The sequence below is a fragment of the Hypanus sabinus genome, chromosome 5, assembly GCF_030144855.1.
Source record: "Hypanus sabinus isolate sHypSab1 chromosome 5, sHypSab1.hap1, whole genome shotgun sequence".
Classification (NCBI taxonomy): Eukaryota; Metazoa; Chordata; class Chondrichthyes; order Myliobatiformes; family Dasyatidae; genus Hypanus; species Hypanus sabinus.
The window spans coordinates 60,567,047-60,590,157 of NC_082710.1; the positions used below are offsets into that span (position 1 = coordinate 60,567,047).

Below are 23,111 nucleotides of genomic sequence, written 5' to 3' on the forward strand. Positions count from 1 at the left end.
TTTCCTTTGTGCACTATATATAGTACATTGGTTAATTTGCTTCCTTTGTAGTTTCACCTTTTCACTTTTAATCACTATATTGTAGCACTGCAAGGAAAATTTCACCACAAGTCCGTTAAAATGAGTTTTTAGCCACTGTGCCTTCTTCAACTTTAGCATTCTTCCAAGAAATGCACAGCTCTTGGCAAGCACTGCCAAAACAGAGATCTGGGGCTCAATGCCCTCACCAAGCAGGTGAGTGCTTTCAAAGCATATTATATTTTTTTCTTGATATCTTTCAAGTTGGAGGATCTGACTGTGGGGAAATGGCTGATGTTTTAGGGCAGGGCTTGTCTTGACCAGCAATCTCATTGGTCACATCATTAGGAAGTTGGCACTCAACGTCAGTAAGACGAAAGAGCTGATTGTGGACTTCAGGAAGGGTAAGACCATAAGATATAGGAGCAGAAGTAGGCCATTTGGCCCATCATGTCTGTTCCACCATTCAATCATGGGCTGATCCAATTCTTCCAGTCATCCCCACTCCCCTGCCTTCTCACTATACCCTTTGATGCCCTGGCTAATCAAGAACCTATCTATCTTTGCTTTAAATGCACCCAGTGACTTGCCCTCCACAGCCACTTGTAGCATCAAATTCCACAGATTTACCACCCTCTGACTAAAGTAATTTCTCTGCACCTCTGTTCTAAGTGGACATCGTTCAATCCTGAAGTCATGCCCTCTTGTCCGAGACTCCCCTACGATGGGAAATAACTATATCTAATCTATACAGGTCTTTTAACATTTGGAATGTTTCTTTGAGATCCCCCTCATTCTCCTGAACTCCAGGGAATACAGCCCAAGAGCTGCCAGACGTTCCTCATACGGTAACCCTTTCATTCCTGGAATCATTCTCGTGAATCTTCTCTGAAACCTCTCCGTGTCAGTATATCCTTTCCAAAATAAGGAGCCCAAAACTGGTCACAATACTCCAAGTGTGGTCTCATGAGTGCCTTATAGAGCCTCAACATCACATCCCTGCTGTTATATTCTATACTTCTGGAAATGAATGTCAATATTGCATTCGCCTTCTTCACCACTGAATCAGCCTGGAGGTTAACATTTAGGGTATCCTGCACAAGGACGCCCAGGTCCCTTTGTATCTCTGCATTTTGAATTCTCTCCCCATCTAAATAATAGTCTGCCCATTTATTTCTTCCACCAAAGTGCATGACCATACACTTTCCAACATTGTATTTCATTTGTCACTTCCTTGCCCATTCTCATAAACTAGCTAAGTCTCTCTGCAGGCTCTCTGTTTCCTCAACACTACCCACTCCTCCACTTATCTTTGTATCATCAGCAAATTTAGCCATAAATCCATTAACCCTATAGTCCAAATCATTGATATATGTTGTAAAAAGCAGCGGTCCCAACACCAACCCCTGTGGAACTCCAGTGGTAACCAGCAGCCAACCAGAAAAGGACCCCTTTATTCCCACTCTCTGTTTTCTGCTGATTGGCCAATGTTCCACCCATGCTAGTAATTCCCCTGTAATTCCATGGGCTCTTAACTTGCTAAGCAGCCTCATGTGCAAGCACCTTGTCAAAGGCCTTCTGAAAGTCCAGGTACTGCATCTCCTTTGTCCACCCTGCTTGTAACTTACTCAAAAAATTGCAGTAAGTTAGTCAGGCAGGATTTTCCTTTCAGGAAACCATGCTGGCTTTGGCCTATCTTGTCATGTGTCTCCAGGTACTCTGTAATCTCATCCCTAACAATCAATTCCAACAACTTCCCAACCACTGATGTCAGGCTAACAGGTCTATAGTTTCCTTTCTGCTGTCTCCCATTCTTCTTAAGTAGCGGAGTAACATTTGCAATTTTACAGTTGCCTGGTCTCTCAATACAATATCTCCAGTGTCATTTGCTATTAGTCTATATCTACTCTCAACTCTCTTTTACCCTTTATATACTTAAAAAAAGCTTTTAGTATCTTCTTCAATATTAGTCACCAGCTTCCCTTCATCATTCATCTTTTCCCTTCCTAATGACCTTCTTAGTTTCCTTCTGCAAGTTTTTAAAACTTCCCAATCCTCTATCTTCCCACTCGCTTTGGCTTCCTTGTATGCCTTCTCCTTTGCTTTTACCTTGACTCTGACTTCAGAGTCAGAAGAAGGAACACATAGAGGAATCAGAAATGGAGTGAGTGAGCAGTTTCAAGTCCCTAGGTGTCAAGATCTCTGAGGGTCTAACCTGGTCCCAATGTAGCGATGTAGTTATAAAGAAGACAAGACAGCGGCTATACCTTATTAGGAGTTTGAAGAGATTTGACATGTCAACAAATACCTTCAAAAGCTTCTATGAGTTACCATGGAGAGCATTCTGACAGGCTGCATCACAGTCTGGTATGGGGTTGTGGGGTGACTACTGCACAGGACCAAAAGAAGCTGCAGAGGGTTGTAAATCTAGTCAGCTTCATCTTGGGTACTAGCCTACAAAGTACCCAGGACATCTTCAGGGAGCGGTACCTCAGAAAGGCAGCATCCATTATAAAGGATCTCCAGCACCCAGGGCATGCCCTTTTCTCACTGTTACCATCAGGTAGGAGGTACAGAAGCCTGAATACACACATTCAGCGAGTCAGGTACAGCTTCTTCCCCTCTGCCATCTGAATCCTAAATGGACATTGAACCCTTGGACCCCCACCTCACTTTTTTTCATCTACAGTATTTCTGTTTTTTGCACATTTTTAATCTATTCAGTATAGATATACTGTAATTGATTTACTTACTTACTTACTATTATTTTTCTTATTTATTATTTTTTCTCTCCTAGATTATGTATTGCATTGATCTGCTGCTGCTAAGTTAACAAATTTCACATCACATGCCGATGACAATAAACCTGATTCCTGATTGCTGTTTCTTGCAACATGCCCCAGGACAAGTTCTTTCCTGAAGGTGCAGGCCTTTAGATGATTGGCGAGGCTGAGCACTGCTTCTGACCTTGCCCATCATGCAGTATGACCCATCCTGCATTTCACCATAGGCAACACCAAACTGGAGGAGGAAAATGAAGATTCAAAGGGTCAGGGGAGGCTGGAGAAGATTGGAAATAGGGCAAGCAAAGAAGATGGGGGGAGGAGGTTTGGGGAAGGTGGAGAAGATGACTGGGAAAGATGGAGGAAAGAACTGGGGAATTGAAGGGGAGGACTGTAGAAGATGGAGAATTGGGGAAGATAAAAAGGAGGACAGCAGAAGACAAAAGGCTCATGAAGTTCCAGAGGGTGGACGTCAGGATATCAAGAGAACTTAGATTGGGTTGGCAAGCTGGAGCAACACGCAAGGATCACGATGAGGTAGAGTGAGAGCTCGAGTCCGTTCTTATTATACAAGTGATCTCCTCAAAAGAACTATAACAGTGGGTTAGAAACTGTCCTCGAGACTGATGGTGTGTCTTTTCACCTTTTGTATCTTCTACTCGACGGGATGGTGGAGAAGAGAGTATGGCTGAGGAGTGACGGATCATTACTGAGCTAACAGTCGGCCCTTCATGGATACAGTGGCATGAAAACGTTTGGGCACCTTGGTCAAAATTTCTGTTACTGTGAATAGTTAGGTGAGTAGAAGATGAACTGATCTCCAAAAGTCATAAAGTTTAAGATGAAACATTCTTTGTCAACATTTTAAGCAAGATTAGTGTATTATTTTTGTTTTGTACAATTTTAGAGTGGGAAAAAAAAGGAAAGGAGCACCATGCAAAAGTTTGGGTGCCCCAAGAGATTTGAGCTCTCAGATATCTTTTACCAAGGTCTCAGACCTTAATTAGCTTGTCAGGGCTATGACTTATTCGCAGTCATCATTAGGAAAGGCCAGGTGATGCAAATTTCAAAGCTTTATAAATACCGTGACTCCTCAAATCTTGTCCCAACAATCTGCAGCCATGGACTCCTCTAAGTAGCTGCCTAGCACTTTGAAAATTAAAAGAAATGATGCCCACAAAGCAGGAGAAGGTTACAAGAAGGTAGCAAAGCGTTTTCAGGTAGCCGTTTCAGTTCATAATGTAATTAAGAAATGGCAGTTAACAGGAACGGTGGAGGTCAAATTTTGGTCTGGAAGACCAAGAAAACTTTCTGAGAGAACTACTCGTAGGATTGCTAGAAAGGCAAATCAAAACCCCCCGTTTGACTGCAAAAGACCTTTAGGAAGATTTGCAGACTCTGGAGTGGTGGTGCACTGTTCTACTGTGCAGTGGCACCTGCACAAATATGACCGCCATGGAAGAGACATCAGAAGAAAACCTTTCCTGCATCCTCGCCACAAAATTCAGCGTCAGAAGTTTGCAAAGGAACATCTAAGCAAGGCTGTTGCATTTGGGAAACAAGTCATGTGGACTGATGAAGTTAAAATAGAATTTTTTGCTGCAATGAGCAAAGATATGTTTGGAGAAAAAAGGGTGCAGAATTTCATGAAAAGAACACCTCTCCAACTGTTAAACACGGAGGGGTGGATCGATCATGCTTTGGGCTTGTGTTGCAGCCAGTGGCACGGGGAACATTTCATTAGTAGAGGGAAGGATGAATTCAATTAAATACCAGCAAATTCTGGAAGCAAACATCACACCGTCTGTAAAAAAGCTGAAGATGAAAAGAGGATGGCTTCTACAACAGGATAATGATCCTAAACACACCTCAAAATCCACAATGGACTACCTCAAGAGGCGTAAGCTGAAGGTTTTGCCATGGCCCTCCCAGTCCCCTGACCTCAACATCATCGAAAATCTGTGGATAGACCTCAAAAGAGCAGTGCATGCAAGACGGCCCAAGAATCTCACAGAATTAGAAGCCTTTTGCAAGGAAGAATGGGCGAAAATCCCCCAAACAAGAATTGAAAGACTCTTAGCTGGCTACAGAAAGAGTTTACAAGCTGTGATACTTGCCAAAGTACTTGACTAAGTACTGACCATGCAGGATGCCCAAGCTTTTGCTTTGGGCCCTTTTCCTTTTTTTTATTTTGAAACTGTAAAAGATGGAAATAAAAAAGTAATCTTGCTTAAAATATTAAAGAAATGCGTAATCTTTAACTCTATGCCTTTTGGAAATCAGGTCATCTGTTACTTGCTTAGCTATTCACAGTAAGAGAAATTTTGACCAAGGTGCCCAAACTTTTGCATGCCTCTATATATGCATCCATGGTCCAAATTGTAAACATTTTGCATTTTTCTGTCAGTACTTAGAATATAAAACATGGAACATAGAACCATACAGCACAGAACCAGGCCATTCCCCCACAATGTTGTGTCAAACCATTTAATCAGGAATCAAATGCCCAACTAAACTAATCCCTTCTGCCCAGGCAATATCTGTATGCTTCAATTTCTCTCACATTCATGGTCTGTAATGAGTTTCCCTCTGCCACCACCCCAGCCAGCACACGTCAGGCACCCCACCCACCACTCTCCATGTAAAAAGTTTGCCTCTCACATCTCCTTTGAACCTACCCCCTCTCACCTTCAATGTGTGCTCCCTGGTACTAGACATTTCAGCCCTGGGAAACAGATACAATCTGTCTACTCTATCTATACCTCTCATGATCTGATAAGCCTCTACCAGATCTCCTCTCAGCCTCTGCCACTCCAGAGAAAGAAAGCAACCCAAGTTTGTACAACTTTTTGTTCTAGCACAGGCCCTCTAATCCAGGCAGCATCCTGGTAGATCTTTCCTGCACCCTCTGCAAAACCTTGACATCTTTCCTATAATGGGACAACCAGAGCTTAATGCAATACTCGAGATGCAGCCTAACTAGAGTTTTATGAAGTTTCCTTGCTTTTAAACTCAATGCCTCGACTAACAAAGGCAAGCATGCCATAGACCTTCTTAACCACCCTATCAAACTGTGCAGTCACTTTTAGGGAGTTCTGAACCTGGAGCTCAAGATCTCTTTGCTCATCAACACTGTTAAGGTTCTTGACTTTTTAATCATTCTCTGCACTTGCATTTATTTATGGGGGTGTGGTGGTTCACAGAACCTGGATGTACCTCCAGTATTTCTGCAGTCCAGGAGCACTAATTCAGGTTGACACTTATCATCAGGGAAAAAGATGATAGAAAGTTTAGATATCTTTGTTGGGCTACTGAATTTGATGGCTAGTTCTGTTTTGCAGCAGAGACCACCACCCCCCCCCCCCCACTCAATTTGGCAAAAGGATGATTAGAAGATAGGCAAATCGGTACCTGCACTCACTTACCTATCTTCCAGCAAGAAAAGTCAGCAGTTGCAAGTTGTAAGTGCCATTACAAAATATGACTTCATTTCAACAAATAATACCAGGTCAAATGTTATGTGATTTAATTATCAATAAATATCCCCCACATCATCCCTAAGCTGCATTCTAGTAGAAGCTGGCTGTTCTACGTGGGGAAATATTTTTTAATTTTTCATGACATTCATCAACTGTAATTGATTCTGTAGTGTTGATTAACATGAATTTTTTCTCAATATTGAATATAGACAAATAGCAATCGCATAGAAGCTCTTTCAAAGAGTTCAAAAGGTTTGAGGGTTACATCCAAAACAACTTACCCATTTACGTTGTTTCAAGGCTAAAATCATATTGACCAGGCTACTCAGGCTTAATCTGTAAGAACGTGATGTTTGGCAGGATCTACAAACTGGCCTTATTTTCATAAGTCCCGGTACTAGTAGGCAGATTTTAAAACATTCACATTTCAAATGATTGTCAATTAGACTGGCCAGTTTATACCCATGAAAATAATAAATGGTTCAAAGTTGACAATGCTGAAAGCTGACTACAATAGAGTAACAAATCCAATCCAGCTAATTATTATTTCAACCAGTCTGCTCTCAATTATCAGTAAAGAAATCGAAGTTGCTGTTAACAGCTCCATCAGTATCCTCACCAGTTTTGGCTTGCCAGGAGTGCTTACTTCAGACTTCAGTGTAGATTTAGTCCGAAGATGGCCCAAAGTGATGAATCCCAAAAGCAAGATACGACTGGCTGCCCTTTACATTATGACAGGAATGGAGAACTCTGGTAAAACTGAAGTCAATGGACAACAGGAGAAAGACATTCCAGTAGCTGGAGTTATACCTTATACAGTGGAAGGTGGTTGTGATTATCAGTGCTTAATCAGAATGTCACTACATCCTAGGCCCAAACATGTTCATCTTCCTTTCAATCCTAATGTCAGATATTATCTCACTATTGTGAAATGTTGTATTTCTTCCACAGCAATGCAGGAGCACATACTCATATGCAGGAAGTCCAAGGCCATACTCAGCATACTTCGTCAGTCCTGTTTGTCCAAAACATTGACTGTTTGTTTCCACGGATGCTATCCAACCTGCTGAGTTCCTCCAGCGTGTTGTATGTGCATATTCAGCATTGCTCAGATGTATAGCGAATAATATTTACAATGCACAAGTAAAAGAACAGTTTAACACCCTACCCTTCACATTTAATAGTATTATCATTGCTAAGTCCACTATCATGGTACTCAGCATCAACAATAAAATAATAATCGTATTGATCCATAAAATAATGTTGTGGGCACAAGAAAGGGTTTGAATCTGGGTATTGTTTGGTAAGTGGATCATCTTCTGACATCATAAAGCCTTTCCATCATCCACAAGGCACATCAGAAGTATACTCCATACTCCCCTCTGTCTGTAGGAGTTTAGTTCAAACAACACTCCAGAGGCTCGGTGTCATCAAAAATCATTTCAATAACATCTCATCCACCACATTAAATGTTCACTCACCCTAATACTGGGACATTGTGACGTCACCTGAACTATGTTTTCTTCTAGAATATGTTGACAATATCTTCCAAATCCATAGCTTTTTTTAATCAAGAAAGACAAAAACTGCAGCTACATGGAACAACTACCACATGCAAGTTCCCCTCCTAATCTTACTTGACAAAATATAACCTGTCCTTCACCTTTGCTGGGCCTAACTCCTGAAACCGTTTATCGTTCACTGAGAGAGTATCTTCATTGGAAGGATCGCAATGGTTCAAGGACAATTATGGATAGACAAGAATATCTGTCCTTGCTATTTTCATCCTGCAAGTACAAACCCCATTTCCAGAAAAGTTGGGATATTTTCCAAAATGCAATAGAAACAAAAATCTGTGATATGTTAATTCATGTGAACCTTTATTTAACTGACAAAAGTACAAAGAAAAGATTTTCAATAATTTTACTGACCAACTTAATTATATTTTGTAAATATACACAAATTTAGAATTTGATGGCTGCAACAGACTCAACAAAATTTGGGACAGATTTAAAATAAGATTGAAAAGTGCACAGAATATTCAAGTAACACCGGTTTAGAAGACTCCACATTAAGCAGGCTAATTGGTAGCAGGTGAGGTATCACGACTGGGTATTAAAGTAGCATTCATCAAAGGCTCAGTCTTTGCAAGCAAGGATGGGTTGTGGCTCACCCCTTTGTGCCAAAATTCGTGAGAGAATTGTTAGTCTGTTCAAAAGGAACATTTCCCGATGCAAGATTGCAGAGAATTTAGGTCTTTCAACATCTACAGTACATAATATTGTGAAAAGATTCAGAGAATTCAGAGACATCTCAGTGGTCGGAAACCACTGTTGAATGCGCGTGATCTTCGAGCCCCTCAGGCGGCACTGCCTAAGAAACTGTTATGCTACTGTGACAATAATAGCCACCTGGGCTCGGGAGTACTTCGGAAAACCATTGTCACTTAACACAGTCCGCCGCTGCATCCAGAAATGCAACTTGAAACTGTATTACGCAAGGAGGAAGCCATACATCAACTCTATGCAGAAACGCCGGTGAGTTCTCTGGGCCCGAGCTCATCTCAGATGGACCAAAAGACTGTGGAACCATGTGCTGTGGTCTGATGAGTCCACATTTCAGCTAGTTTTCGGAAAAAAACGGGCGTCGAGTTCTCCGTGCCAAAGATGAAAACGACCATCCTGATTGTTATCAGCAAAAGGTGCAAAAGCCAGCATCTGTGATGGTATGGGGGTGCATCAATGCTCACGGCATGGGTGAGTTGCATGTATGTGAAAGTACCATTGACTCTGAGGCGTATATTAGGATTTTAGAGAGACATATGTTGCCATCAAGGCAACATCTCATCCCGGGACATCCATGCTTATTTCAGCAGGACAATGCCAGACCACATTCTGCACGGGCTACAACAGCGAGGCTTTGTAGATACAGAGTGCGTGTGCTTGACTGGCCTGCTGCCAGTCCAGATCTATCTCCTATTGAAAATGTATGGTGCATCATGAAGAGGAGAATCAGACAATGGAGACCATGGACTGTTGAGCAGCTGAAGTCTTATATCAAACAAGAATGGACAAAATTTCCAATTGCAAATCTACTACAATTAGTATCCTCAGTTCCAAAACGATTAAAAAGTGTTATTAAAAGGAAAGGTGATGTAACACAATGGTAAACATGCCTCTGTCCCAACTTTCGTTGAGTGTGTTGCAGCCATCAAATTCTAAATTTGTGTATATTTACAAAATACAATTAAGTTGGTCAGTAAAACTATTGAAAATCTTTTCTTTGTACTTTTGTCAGTTAAATAAAGGCTCACGTGAATTAACATATCACAGATTTTTGTTTTTATTGCATTTTGGAAAATATCCCAGCTTTTCTGGAAATGGGGTTTGTGAGTACACAATTTTTTTTTTGGATTTTGCAGATATTGTCACTTTGACCAGCAGAACATGGAATCATATTCACGAACCCCAATGGCCCTCGATGACCTTGAGATTTCAGTCTCTGAGGGCGACATGAGAGCATCCTTCAGGAGGGGGATTCCACAGCAAGTATCCGGCCCAGACGGCGAATCTGGCCGAGTACTGGAGGTCTGTGCTAATCAACTGACTAAATTGTTAACAGACATTCTCAATCTTTTGTTTCAGCTGTCTGAGGTATCCATCTGCTTCAAGCAGGCTTCAATCATACTGGTGCCCAAGAAGGTGATAACCTGCCTCGATGGCTATCCTCCAGCAGCACTTAGATGCAATGTGATGAAATTGCTGAAAATTGCTGTGAGAAATCCTGAAGCACATCAGCTCTTGCCTGAAGAGTGACCAGGTCTACTCCAATTTGCCTACCATCGCAACAGGTCAACAGCAGATGCCATTTCATTGGCCCTTCACTCAGCTTTGGAACAACTGAACAACTAAGGTGCATACACCAAGATGATCTTCCTTGATCAGAGCTCCACATTCAACACTATCATCCTCAAAATTAATCACTAAGCTGCAAGACCTGGGCTTCAATATCTCCCTGTGCAACTAGATCCTTGATTTCGTCACTTGCAGACCCCAATCAGATTGGATTGGCCACAATCAATGTCAGCACAGGAGAGTCACAGGGCTGCTTGCTGTTCTACTCACATTATACCTTAATTGTGTGCCTAAGTACGGCTCCAATGCCATATTCAAGTTTGTTGATGACACTACTGTTATTGGCCAAACCAAAGGTGGTGATGAATAAGCATGTAAAAGGGAAATGGAAACCTGGATCAAACGGTGCCAAAACAACAACCTCTCACTCAACGCCAGCAAAACCAAAGAGCTGATTATCGACCACAGGAGGAGGAAGCTGGAGGTCCATGAGGCAGCCCTCAGTAGGGGATCAGAGGTGGAGAGTGTCAGTAGCTTTAAATTCTTTGGTGTTAGTATATCAGAGGGTCTGTCCGAGGGCCATCATGGCAGCTCCTCTGCCTTCTTAGATTTTTATGTAGATTCGGCATGTTACCACAACCTTCAATAGATACACAGTGGAGAGCATCCTACCTGATCGGATTGCAGTCTGGTAAGGAAACAGCAATGCCCAGGAATGGAAAAGCCTACAGATATTGGTGGATACAGCCCAATCCAGCACAGGCAACACCTTTCCCGCCATTGGGCACGTTTACAAGGAGTACTGCCACAGGAAAACAGCACCCAACATCAAGCACTCCCATCATCCAGGTCACGCTCACTTCTCACTCCTACCATTGTGACAAAGGTGCAGAAAATTTGGTTCAGGAATGGTTACTACACTACAGCCATCGGACTCCTGAACCAATGGGGGTAATTTCACTCACCTCAGCTCTGAACTGATTCCTTAACCTGCAGACATGCTTCCAAAGACTCTACACTCATGTTCGCAGTATTATTATGTTCTTTATTTGCAAAATTTGCTCTCGTCTGCTCTTTGGTTGTTTGTCAGTCTTTGTTTATGATTAGTTTTTCAGAAATTCTATTGTATTTCTTTATTCCTGTAAATACCTGCAAGAAGATGAATATTGAGATAGTATATGGTGACATATTTGCACTTTGATGATAAATTTACTTTGATTTTTGGTTTACTTTTATATATGTAACCCCCTGGGTCGCCTCAGGCTCGCTCAGCTCATTCCCGTCTAGGGGGAGCAGCCTTCGGCCCCACCAAACTGGGTAATCAGCTGGTGTGGATGCTGTGTGATGTCCCCGCCTCGCCCAAAACCAGACAGTACACCATAAGCGATTAAATGAGTACAATTTATAAAGGTTACTATAACTAAGTGATTAATAACGATACAGTATATATGAAGAGAAAAAATAAGAAAAGGCGCCAAACTTATCAAAGTCCAAACCACTTCGTGCACAGCCGTTGGAGCTCAATTACTGAAGTCTTCTGGCCACCATTCGATCCCCTCCGAACTCCTCGACTCGCAGTTCAGGACCCTCCAAGTGGTCAACCAAGCACATCTAGCTTCATCTCCTCTCCTCGGAGTACCTCCCGGCCTCGGACCCCCGCTTGGGGTCCGATCCTCGCCCAGCTTACAGCATTGCGTCCTCACTCTCAAACCCCTTCACGCCGATCTCCCCAAAAGCCCGCCAATGAAAGCTTACAGACTCAGAAGAAAGAACATTAATCCCCATTTGGTTTACAAAGGAATACCATTCTCCCAGCACTCTCTCGCAACAAAGAAGCATTCCTGCTAGTTAACAAAACAATAGAAGCCCTTTTGATTACATACACAGTAACAAAGAAAAAAAGAAAAAAAACCCTTTACATATACTATCATAATGCATTTATAACAGCACTGAAGCTGAGTAACACAGTGGGCCTACAGCCACTGGAGTCATGGACCTATCATCAGAATATTGGGTGGTACTGAAGTGGTCAGGACGAAGCATGATCAAAAGGCACATTTTTGGCCTAAAATCTGCTACGATTGTTGGGGTGGAGATAAGTCTTTATCAAAGGAGGTGTAAGGCACTCCTTCCTTCCTCTAGCCTGCAGGTCACCCTTGGGCCCCCGATCAGGGTCACGTGAAGCCATGGGAGCAGGCGGTGGATGGTCGTATGAGCAGCCGATGCATATCACAAGTCCTGGTTATGCAACCACTGACACCAGGCAGGCAATATCTGAAGAGTATTGATAATGGCCGGGCAGGGTAGGGGGGGTGGGGGTGGGGGTGGTCACCTGTCCTGTGAAGGCACTGCCCAGAAGAAGCAAATGGCAAACAACTGCCGAAGAAGAAAATCATGGAGAACAATCATGGTCATGGATAGAGAGAAGAATAAGAAGAGCTTGTTAGCAGATGAAAGACAGATGGAAGAGCATGTCCATGCATATCATGAAACAACACATAATGATGATGATGTCTGGAGGGCTTACACTGCTTACACCATTCAATCACTGCCTAAAATAATCAGCGTCTGGGTAAGGGGTGTGGGTGAGGGTGGATACATTTGGGGGGGGGGGTGGAGCGGATGTTGACAGAGACAAGGGGAAAGTGCTGGAATGGAGGTGGTTGTGATCACACTGCACAACGTGAGGAGAAAACAAAATAGGATGCATATTGAACCCTTTGGTCATTTCATTAGTGAAGCCTAGCCTCTGGAGACAGGAATTGTAGGTTGGGGAACATCAACTGGAGCCAAGACTGGGTTCTGCATTTGTGAGCATGAGTGCGGTGGGGGGGGGGGGGTCCCCTGTAGCGGGGACCTGGAGGTTATGTTTTGGGACCAGCAATGTGATCAGGAATTGGTGGGGAGAGTGATCAGGAGTCAGTTTTGGCCAGGAGGAGCAGTTCCTTGTGATGCATGGCCTGGGTACATAAGGTAAGTAAAGGGAATTATGTAGGAGTCCTCAGCCAGCGTAGAGTTAACAGCGCATGTTTGGTCCAGGAATGGCCACTGGCTGTTGATTAACAAAGGCCCCCAGAACAACATGATTCAATTTCCTTCTCGGTGATCCAGAATAAACATTGCATAGAAATGATGTCATTGAAGTAGTCAATCATGAGATCGCACAAAGATAAAACACAATCAAAAAGCACCTGGTCAAATTTCAGGCATGACGTTAAACACAACATGGCTGCCATTGTTGTCACTTTCTGAGTCATCCTGGATAAATATAAAATGAATCATCTAATACCTACACCAATGTTTTCTGGCATTTTCAAACTCAGCTATCACAGGTAAAAGACTATTCATCTCTATATAATAAAATTAAAATTAACTTATTTTCACCTGTTAATAAAACTGCACAAAGTTACTATCCTTAAATATACAGAACTTTGCTTAAAGTAAAGGGAGAAAACTTGATACATTCAACAACTTTGTCACATCCCATTGGCTTGTAGGGGATTTTATATTCCTCATTATTCAAGTTAATCTTAATGAATAATTAATTTAACTAAGGCAATTTCAGGCTCAGTTTGTGTGCAGTTTCCCACCTGTGATTAAAACAGAAAATGCTCTTCATCTTTATTTCTGTGAGTAAAATGAAATGTTTTATCATAAAAATGAGCAGAGGTGTTCATAATTTATCATTACTTTTATGGTGCAGTCTGGGAAAGAATGTTAAACATTAAATATCATTTGGTTGTTTGCATCTTGTGACCCAAGCAGGATCACAAACTTCTGGCACAAGCACAATGCCACTTGCCTTTGCCTGCCTTTGGCATGTCATCCTTTCATTAACGTCCTCTTGCTGGTCATGAGATTAGTGTTCCATGTAGTGAGTGCGAAACCACACCAGGACAACAATTTTCACCAGTGTTCTGGGTGGGAAAGTGGGTGAGGGAGAGAAAGAGAGAGTGAGAGAGAGAGAGAGAGAGAGAGAGAGAGAGAGGGAGAGAGAGAGAGAAAATGAGTGCCAGCACTTTCCACATACACAACTCTGGACCCTTGCACAAGAACACACTTAAAATGATGAACAGCTGCTGACAGACAGGCGTATACGTTACTATTTGAATTTGTCCTTAAACAAGTCAGAAAAAGAACACAAAATGAAAGTAAAACATCGCTCATTTGAAAGCAGAACAAGTTCAAATCCAGTCCAGTATTTCTGTGCTTCCCAAACAGTTCTTTTTGAATTCTGTTCAGCTGAAATGTAAATTTTGACAAGGGCTGTAGAACGCTACTGTTTTTTACAAATTCTGGTTTATATTTAGTGGACTTGTTTGCCCGTTGCTTGAACTTGGTGAGTGGTAATGGATTAATCAGCATAAATGCTTGTTTCCTTTCAATTTGAACTGATCACATGGTTCCAACTGTCATTTCACTGGCTGCAATGCATGTACGGCTGCTGCTGATTCACTGCTGCTGACTGGCACCTGGCAAATGAACGCTCGTTCCAGTCATGGGAAAACCTCTTGAAGGAAAGCTGACCAAGATGCAAAGGTAGAGAGAGCATTATTTAAATGTCTTTAAGATTTTCATTGTGTGCAGCTGAATATTTTATTGCAACTGTGATCATTTATTTCAGTAATACCAATATTGAAAGTGACTAACAGCTTCCTTTCCTAGCATCTGAATTTCACGGTGGTTAAACACTCATGATGCTGGTAAATCTCAACAAATAACGATGTTTATTTTCAATAGTTAGAAAAATGTGATTTTCAGCCAAAGAAAACATCATATCAATGTATTTAGTATTTCTACCACACAATCCAAAAAAGTTGCATATCAATTGTAAAACCTCGCTAGAAACTATAAGTTTCAGCAGTTGCAGCCATTTGATTCTTAAGAGATAATTATTATTAGATGCCATTCATCATAGCTGAGTGATGGACTTTGAAATATTAGGGTCCAAGGTTTCCATGGTACTCCTGAAGATCAAAGGGAGTGAGAATGTTGTGGGATTGAGCATCTATGGCCATTTATTTACCTTGGGTACCTTTGTTATGTATAGCATATGATATTAAATATTAACAGCATCCAACCCAGGTCCCTGCCTCACACAGCTACTGGTGACAGCACGAAAAAGAACCAATCAGCAAAAAGGTATCTTGGCATCTTTCAAGTGTAGTGATTGTCACAAACAATAACTTTAAGGTGGCTGTTAGCCCTTGCAGTGGATGTGGGGGGGGGGGGGGGGTGTTTCGGATACACAAGTAGAAGGAAGGCAGAGTCTCAGACTCTGATGAGCACATTGTAGGAGTAACAACATGCAGTCATCCAGGTGGCAAAATGTTCACCTGTAGAGGCTATTTTTTTCTCTGTGAAGTGGTCAGGGACGCTACCAACGTACATCTGAACAGCAAAACTGTTATTTAATAAAACTGTTCAATGAACTTAGTCAGAAGCTTTATTGCAGTTTGATTCATTGGTTTCTTAGCAATTTGAGTTCAAAATTACTACCCAGATATGCAAACATCCTGTGGAGTAACTATGGGCTCAGTATTTGACCACATAACTCTAATTATGAGACTTAATGTGGAAGACTAAAAGTTTGCATTTATTCTTGGGTGCTTTAGTGTCCTTTCAGGAAACGTCTTCAAAGACTCAACTTTCTGTGGCATTTTTAAAGGGTAGAAGTTATGACTCCAAGATTGGGGGTGTAGTGGACAGCAAGGAATACTATCATGGCTTGCGGTGCGATCTGGACCAACTGGAAAAATGGGCTGAAAAATGGCAGATGGAATTTAACACAGACTAGCGCAAGGTGCAGCACTTCAGTAGGACCAACTAGAGTAGATCTTAAACAGTGAACGGTAAACCTTTGGGGAGTGTAGTAGAACAAAGAGATCTGGGAATACAGGTCCATATTTCATTGAAAGTGATGTCATGGGTAGATAAGGTCATAAAGAAAACTTTTGGCACATTGGCCTTCATAAATTGAAGTATTGAGTAGAGGAGATGAGATGTTATGTTATGGTTGTATAAGACATTGGTGAAGCCTAATTTGGAGTATTATAAGCAGTTCTGAACACCTACCAACAGGAAAGATGTTCAATGAACTTAGATGTTTGAAAGATAAGGTTCAAACAGGAGAGGGAAAATTTACAAGGATGTTGCTGGCACTGGAGGACCTGAGTTACAAGAAAAGATTGAAAAGGTTAGGACTTTATTCCTTGGAACATCGAAGACTGAGGGGAAATTTGATAGAGGTATATAATATTATGAGGAGTATAATTAGGGTAAATGCAAGCGGGGATTGCCCACGCTGTACGTCATTTGCACAAGAGCTCTGTATTCCCCTGAGGTATGGACACGAGGATCTCAAAGCCATCCCAAATGTTTTGTCTCCACTTTGAGCAGTCATGGCCGCAGATTCCCAGGACTCAGTTGGATTGTTGTATTCAAGTAGGTTTTGAGCGCATTCTAAATCATCGTCTTTGTCCATCTGGTAATCTCATTCAATGACTCAGATTGGAATAGGGTTTGCATTTCAAGCGTCTGGTGTTTAGTCATGAGGGAAATGTGGCCTGCCTTAGAGACCAGCTAAGTTAGGTAGGATCTTGATGTTGATCTGATGATGGTACTCACATTGGTTCACTCATTCCTTCTGGTACATTTGGAGGATTTAATGGACAGAACATTTGTGATTTTGAAGTGTCTTAACACATATGATGTTGGTATCTGATCTGATAGGACAGCAGGGATCATTATTGGTTGGTAGGCCAGGAGACTTTGTGTCAGGTCTGAGATTTTCATCTTCAAAACCTGTTTTCCTCAAAGGCCATCTTGGTACGTAGAAGGTGACAGTGAATTTCCTCTATGACCTTGCCCACAGCTGAGAGGTGTCTCCCAAAGATGTGCTGGTGAAGAAAATAATAGACTACTGTAAATTGCTGCTCATGTAGTGAGTGAGAGGAGAATCAGGGTGGAGATGATAGCATTTAAAAGAGCATAGGTTACAGGCAAGTAAGAGGAGAAATGGGGCTGAAGGGAATACACTAGGAGCCTTGATAGATTCAGTAAGTCAGAGTGACTTTGTCTGAATGTCACCTATGCAAAAATGCCTATGGGAAACAAACATAAAATGGAGATAAATGTTTACCTGCAGTCAAATTGAGGAAAGTGCTCCATAGTCCTCCCCATTTAGTGCAGTCCAATACGTTAGTAAGATTACTAAAGGCATGTGCAGAGGCTGGAACTGATCTTGTATTTTTCTCAGAGTTATAGTACAGTGAAAGTCATGTTCACTGTGCCTCTATATAGTTAAAATTCTCTCAGTGATTCAGGGAGTAGCTCTTCTGCTAATGGAGTGGGTTGGGGGGGGTGGGTGATCCAGCAAAGACTTTCCCTGTGACCGAGAGCAGAGAAACCTGTGTTGAAACCAACTGGCTTTCTCGCTCTTCCTGATGATGGTGGTCTTCATTACAACTCTGAAGCCATTTTGTTGTTGTCCCAGGACCATAACCAAAGCAAAACTGTGGTGTTACCTCTGCCCGTCTTCTTTTTTCAAGTCTCTTGATAGCATGTAATCAATTCCATCAAATGTAGAGCAGCCAAATTATCATACCCCTGAGGCAGTGGACCAAATTTTAACATCAAGGTAAATTAGAAAGATTACGACCTAAATATAGAGCAATATGGAAGAAGACCACTTGTTCTGGCTTTACATCTGATCTGCTGGGAACTAGCTGCTACCACCAATTTCCTCTTCCCTCAAGCTCAGCTCACATGCCTACAGTTACCCAAGGATGTGTTTTACTATCTGCACAACTGCTACACTGACTGAGTCTTGGGTTATAATCGGTGATCACATTATGCTGGTAACACACCAACGATGCGATTCTGGGCAACTCTTGTCTGACGGTTATCATTAGCTACAGGGCAATTGCTGAAAATTGGGGCACAATGCACTTTCTCAGCAGCTATATTGGGAGGGATGGAGAAGTCTATTAGTGAGAGGTTGGCATCTGACCATCTGATATGTTAACGCCAAGGAACTTACAGCTACTGATTCCAGACCACAGACCCCTAATGAGAACTGGCTCATGGGCCTGATGTTACTTCCTCATGATAATCAGTTCTCTGGATTTTTTTTTTTTGCAAAACACTATTTAGCCAAACTATTCCAGTAGAAACACAGATTGGCATCTGCAGTTCTTCTCTGATGGGCACTGTTAGCCACAGGGCCAATGCTGAAAGTTGCACACAGTGCAATTTCTGGGCAACTGTACTGGGAGGGACAGGGAACATCCATTTGTGAGAGGTGGCATTGTCTTAGTGTGAGTCAGTGCCTTCAGGGAACATCTGGAACTGAAATAGATGGTCAGTCTAAAACATCTGTAAACTAATAATTGCAAAACCATTTTTTTTTCATAACTCCCAAATTACATGTCTCACTTCAACCCAGAGAGTGGTAAACAGCATTCATTCAATGCATTTTGTGGAAAGTAATTTTAAAGGAAGTTGATTTGTATGCCTTTGTCAAACGTTGCACTAAATTAATAATATCCATGTTACAACCAATATATTTTGAAGTAACATGCACTAAAATAGGTTTTCATTGAAACTCTTTACATTGCTTTATAGTAATGCACTACTTTGAAATCTTTTTCAGTGTGCTACATGTTTTAGGATATAACAGTGTTCTTCCAATCAGCACTAGTCAGTACACACATCCTGTAATCTTAGCCAAATCACCACAAAAATATGAAGAAGTGACACTGAATATTTGAACAACAGTTCAATCTAAAACCAGTGAATTATGCCTAAACAATGGAGTCTGCAATGTAATGGGGGAGGATTTGGCTAGTGTAGACTGGAAACACAGACTCTATGGTGGGGTGGTTGAGGAACAGTGGGAGATTTTCAAAGAGACTTATTATGATGATCAACAAAAGTATATTCCAATTAAAAGCAAGGACGGTAAGGGTGGGGAGAGCCAGCCTTGGTTAACTAAGAAAGTTAAAGAAGGCATCAAAGTAAACGCTCGTGCATACAAAGTCACCAGGAGTAGCAGAAACCGGAAAATTCGGACAGTTTTAAAAAACAACGAAGAGCCATTAAGTGAGCAATAAAGAAAAGGAAGATAGATTATGAAAATAAAATACAAAAACGGATAGCAAAAGTTTTTATAAATCATATAAAGCAGAAAAGGGTTGCTAAAGTGAACGTAGGTCCCTTAGAGAACGAGAAGAGGGAACAAATATTGACCAATGAGGAAATGGTAGAGGCTTTGAATGACTATTTTGTTTCAGTCTTCACTGTAGAGGACACATCTAACATTCCAAAGAGAGATGTTATGGATGCAATGGGAGGTGAGGACCTCAATACAATAGCTATCGCAAACTTGAGGGCCTGATGATAGATAAGTCCCCTGGTCCTGATGGAATGCATCCCAAGGTACTGAAAGAAATGGCGGAGATTATAATAAGGGCTTTGGTGATAATCTGCCAAAATCCTCCGGACTCTGGGCACATCCCGGTAGATTTGAAGATGGCAAATGTCACACCACCATTCAAAAAAGGATGTAGGCAAAAGGCAGTTAACTATAGTCCAGTTAGTTCAACATCTGTAGTTTGGAAAATGTTTGAAGCTATCACTAAAGAAGAAATAGCAAGGTACCTGGAAAGAAATGGAACAATCAGGCAGACACAACATAGATCCAGCTAAGGCAGATCCTGTTTGCCAAACTTACTGGAGTTCTTTTGAGGATAAAACGAGGGCAGTGGATAGAGGGGAACAGATGGATGTTATTTAGTTGGATTTCCAGTAGGCATTCAATGGAACAGGCTCGAGGGGCCAGATGGCCTACTCCTGCTCCTATTTCTTACGTTCTTATGTAGCAGGCAGGAGGAGGACTTCGGAGGAGAAAGAGTCATTAAACTGAAGGACTGTTGAAAAAAGAGTTTTGAAGATACTGAAAATATAGATAAAAAGAATCACTCCAATAATTTCAACAAATAGAGAAGTGCTACTGGCATATCAAATTTTATTGGCTGAAGAGATAGCATATAAGACCATAAGACATAGGAGCAGAAATTAGGCCATTTGGCCCATTGGGTCTGCTCTGCCATTCAATCATGTCTGATTGTTTTTCCCCTCCTCAGCCCCACTCCCCAAGCCTTCTCCCCGTAACGTTTGATGCCATGTTGAATCAAGAATCTATCAATCTCTGCCTTAAATACATCAAACAACCTGGCCTCCTCAGCTGCCTGTGGTAATAAATTCCACAAATCCACCACCATAAAGAAATTTATCCACATCTCTGTTTTAAATGGATGTCCTTCTGTCATGAGCTGTGCCCTCTTGTCCTAGACTCTGCCACCATGGAAAACATCCTTTCCACATCTACTCCAACTAGACCTTTCAACATTCGAAAGGTTTCAACAAGATCTCCCCTCATCCTTCTGTATTCCAGCGACCATCCAGAACCATCAAATGTTCCTCATATGATAACCCTTTCATTCCCAGAATTATTCTTGTGAATCTCCACTGAACCCCCTCCAATGCCAGCACATCTATTCTTAGATGAGCCCAAAACTGTTAACAATTTTCAAGGTTAGGCCTCATCATCACATCCTTGCTCTTGTATTCTAGACCTCTTGAATTTAATGCTAACATTGCATTTTCTTTCTTCACCACCAACTCAACCTGCAAGTTAACCTTTAGGGTTTTCTGTATAAGGATTCACAAGTCCCTTTGCATTTCTGATTTTTGAATTTTCTCCCTGTTTAGAAAATAGTCTGCACATTTATTTCTACTACCAAAGTGCATGACCATGCATTTTCCAACATTACATTTCATTTGCCATTTTCTTGCCCATTCTCCTAATCTATCTAGGTCCTTCTGCAGCCATCTTGTTTCCTCAACACTACCTGCCCCTCCACCAGTCTTCGTATCATCTGCAAAGTTGGCAACAAAGCTATCTATTCCATCATCTAAATCATTGATATACAGCATAAAAAGAAGTGGTCCCGACATCAACTGCTGTGGAACACCACTAGTCACTGGCAGCCAACCAGAAAAGGATCCTTTTATTCCCACTCACTGCCTCCTACCAATCAGCCAATGCTCTAACCATGCCATAACTTTCCTGTAATACCATGAGTTCTTAACTTGGTAAGCAACCTCATGTGTGGCATCTTGTCTGAAAGTCCAAATATACAATATCCACTACATCTCCTTTATCTATCCTACTTGTAATCTCCTCAAAGAATTCCAACAGGTTTGTCGGGCAAGATTTCCCCTTAAGGAAACCATGCTAACTCTTTCCTATCTTGTCCTGTGTCATCAAGTACTCCACCACCTCATCCTTAACAATTCACTCCAACATCTTCCCAACCACTGAGGTCAGGCTAACTGGTCTATAATTTCCTTTTTGCTGCCTTCTTCCTTTCTTAAAGAGTGGAGTGACATTTGCAATTTGTGGCAGCCTGCCTGAGTTCAATGACTTTTGAAAGAGCATTACTAATGCCTCCACAATCTCTACTGCTACCTCTTTTAGAAACCTAGGATGCTGTTCGTCAAGCCTAGGTGACCCATGTACCCTTCGGTCTTTCAGCCTTTCGAACACCTTCTCCCTCGTAATAGCAACTGCACTTACTTTTCTTCCCTCACACCCTTCAACGTCTGGCTCACTGCTAGTGTCTTTCACAGTGAAGACTGATGCAAAATACTCATTTAATTCATCTGCTATTTCCTTGTCCCCCATTGTTTTTTCTCCGGCCTCATTTTCTAGCGGGCTTGTATCCACTCTCATCTCTCTTTTATTTTTTACATACTTGAAAAAGCTTTCACTGTATATTTTGATATGTTTGCTATCTTGCTTTCGTCTTTCATCCAATCCCTCCTAATGGTTCTTTTAGTTGCTCTGTATGGGGTTTTAAGGGCTTTCCAATCTCCCCACTAATGTTTGCCTTGTTGTGTCCCTTTCTTTTGCTTTTACATCAGCTCAATGGCCACTTTATTAGGTACACCTGTACAGCTTGTAAATGCAAATATGTAATCAGCCAATCATGTGGCAGCAACTCAATGGTCAATTGCCAACATGATCAAGAGGTTCAGTTGTTGTTCAGACCAGAGATCAGAATGGGGGAAGAAATATAGTGACTTTGACGGTGGAATGATTGTTGGTGCCAGATGGGGTGGTTTGAGTATCTCAGAAACTGCTGATCTCCTGGAAATGTTACACACAGCAGTCTCTGGAGTTTTCAGAGGACAGTTTTGAGAAAAATAAAAGCCATTCCATAAGAGGCAGTTCTGTGGGTGAAAATGCCTATTTAGTGAGAAATGTCAGAAGAGAATGGCCAAATAGGCTCAAACTGACAGGAAGGAAACAGTAATTCAAATAACCATTCTGTGCAGAAGAGCATCTCTGAATGTACATCACGTCGAACCTTGAAAGGAATGGGCTACAGCAGCAGAGGACCTTAAACATACACTCAGTGGCCATTTTATTGGGTAATGGAGCTAGTTAATCATAGTTACCTAAAATACCTTGTGGAGTTGACTATATATTCAGCGTCCTAGTGCAAGGAGCAACACTGAAGCATTCTCAGTCATATTCAGCCAGAAGATCGAAGAGGATGACACACCTCAGCTTCCCACAGAGATGGCACAGTTGCTGAAACCTGTTGTTTTATATAAACTTATATCAAGATAAAGGCAGTTACTGTGCTGTAAGTCTCCAAAAATGTTTCTCTAAAAAGCTGAAAGCACTGAATACAATGAAAACTGCAGGATCATGCAAAATCCTGAATACCAGCATTCTGTATCTCACCATGTATTTCAAAGTTCAGAATAAATTTATTATCAAAGTATCTATACATTAACATATATCACCTTGAGATTCATTTTCTGACAGCATTTATGAAAGGGGGGTGGGAAGCAGTACAATGGAATTTACAGAAAATTATACATATAAAGACTGACAAACAACC

General features: G+C 41.6%; 1 long non-coding RNA gene across 2 annotated transcripts; it reads left to right on the forward strand.

Moving 5' to 3' along the window:
- The first annotated feature begins 91 nt into the window (after positions 1-91).
- LOC132393702 (uncharacterized) lies at positions 92-12,199 on the forward strand. 2 transcript variants are annotated; one of them, XR_009512046.1, is made up of 4 exons: positions 92-234; positions 2,816-3,338; positions 3,481-3,598; positions 9,925-12,199. It is a non-coding gene; the product is annotated as an uncharacterized LOC132393702 (long non-coding RNA). The 2 variants fall into 2 exon arrangements; XR_009512045.1 differs by having other exon boundaries at positions 2,816-3,598.
- The last annotated feature ends 10,912 nt before the right edge of the window (positions 12,200-23,111 follow it).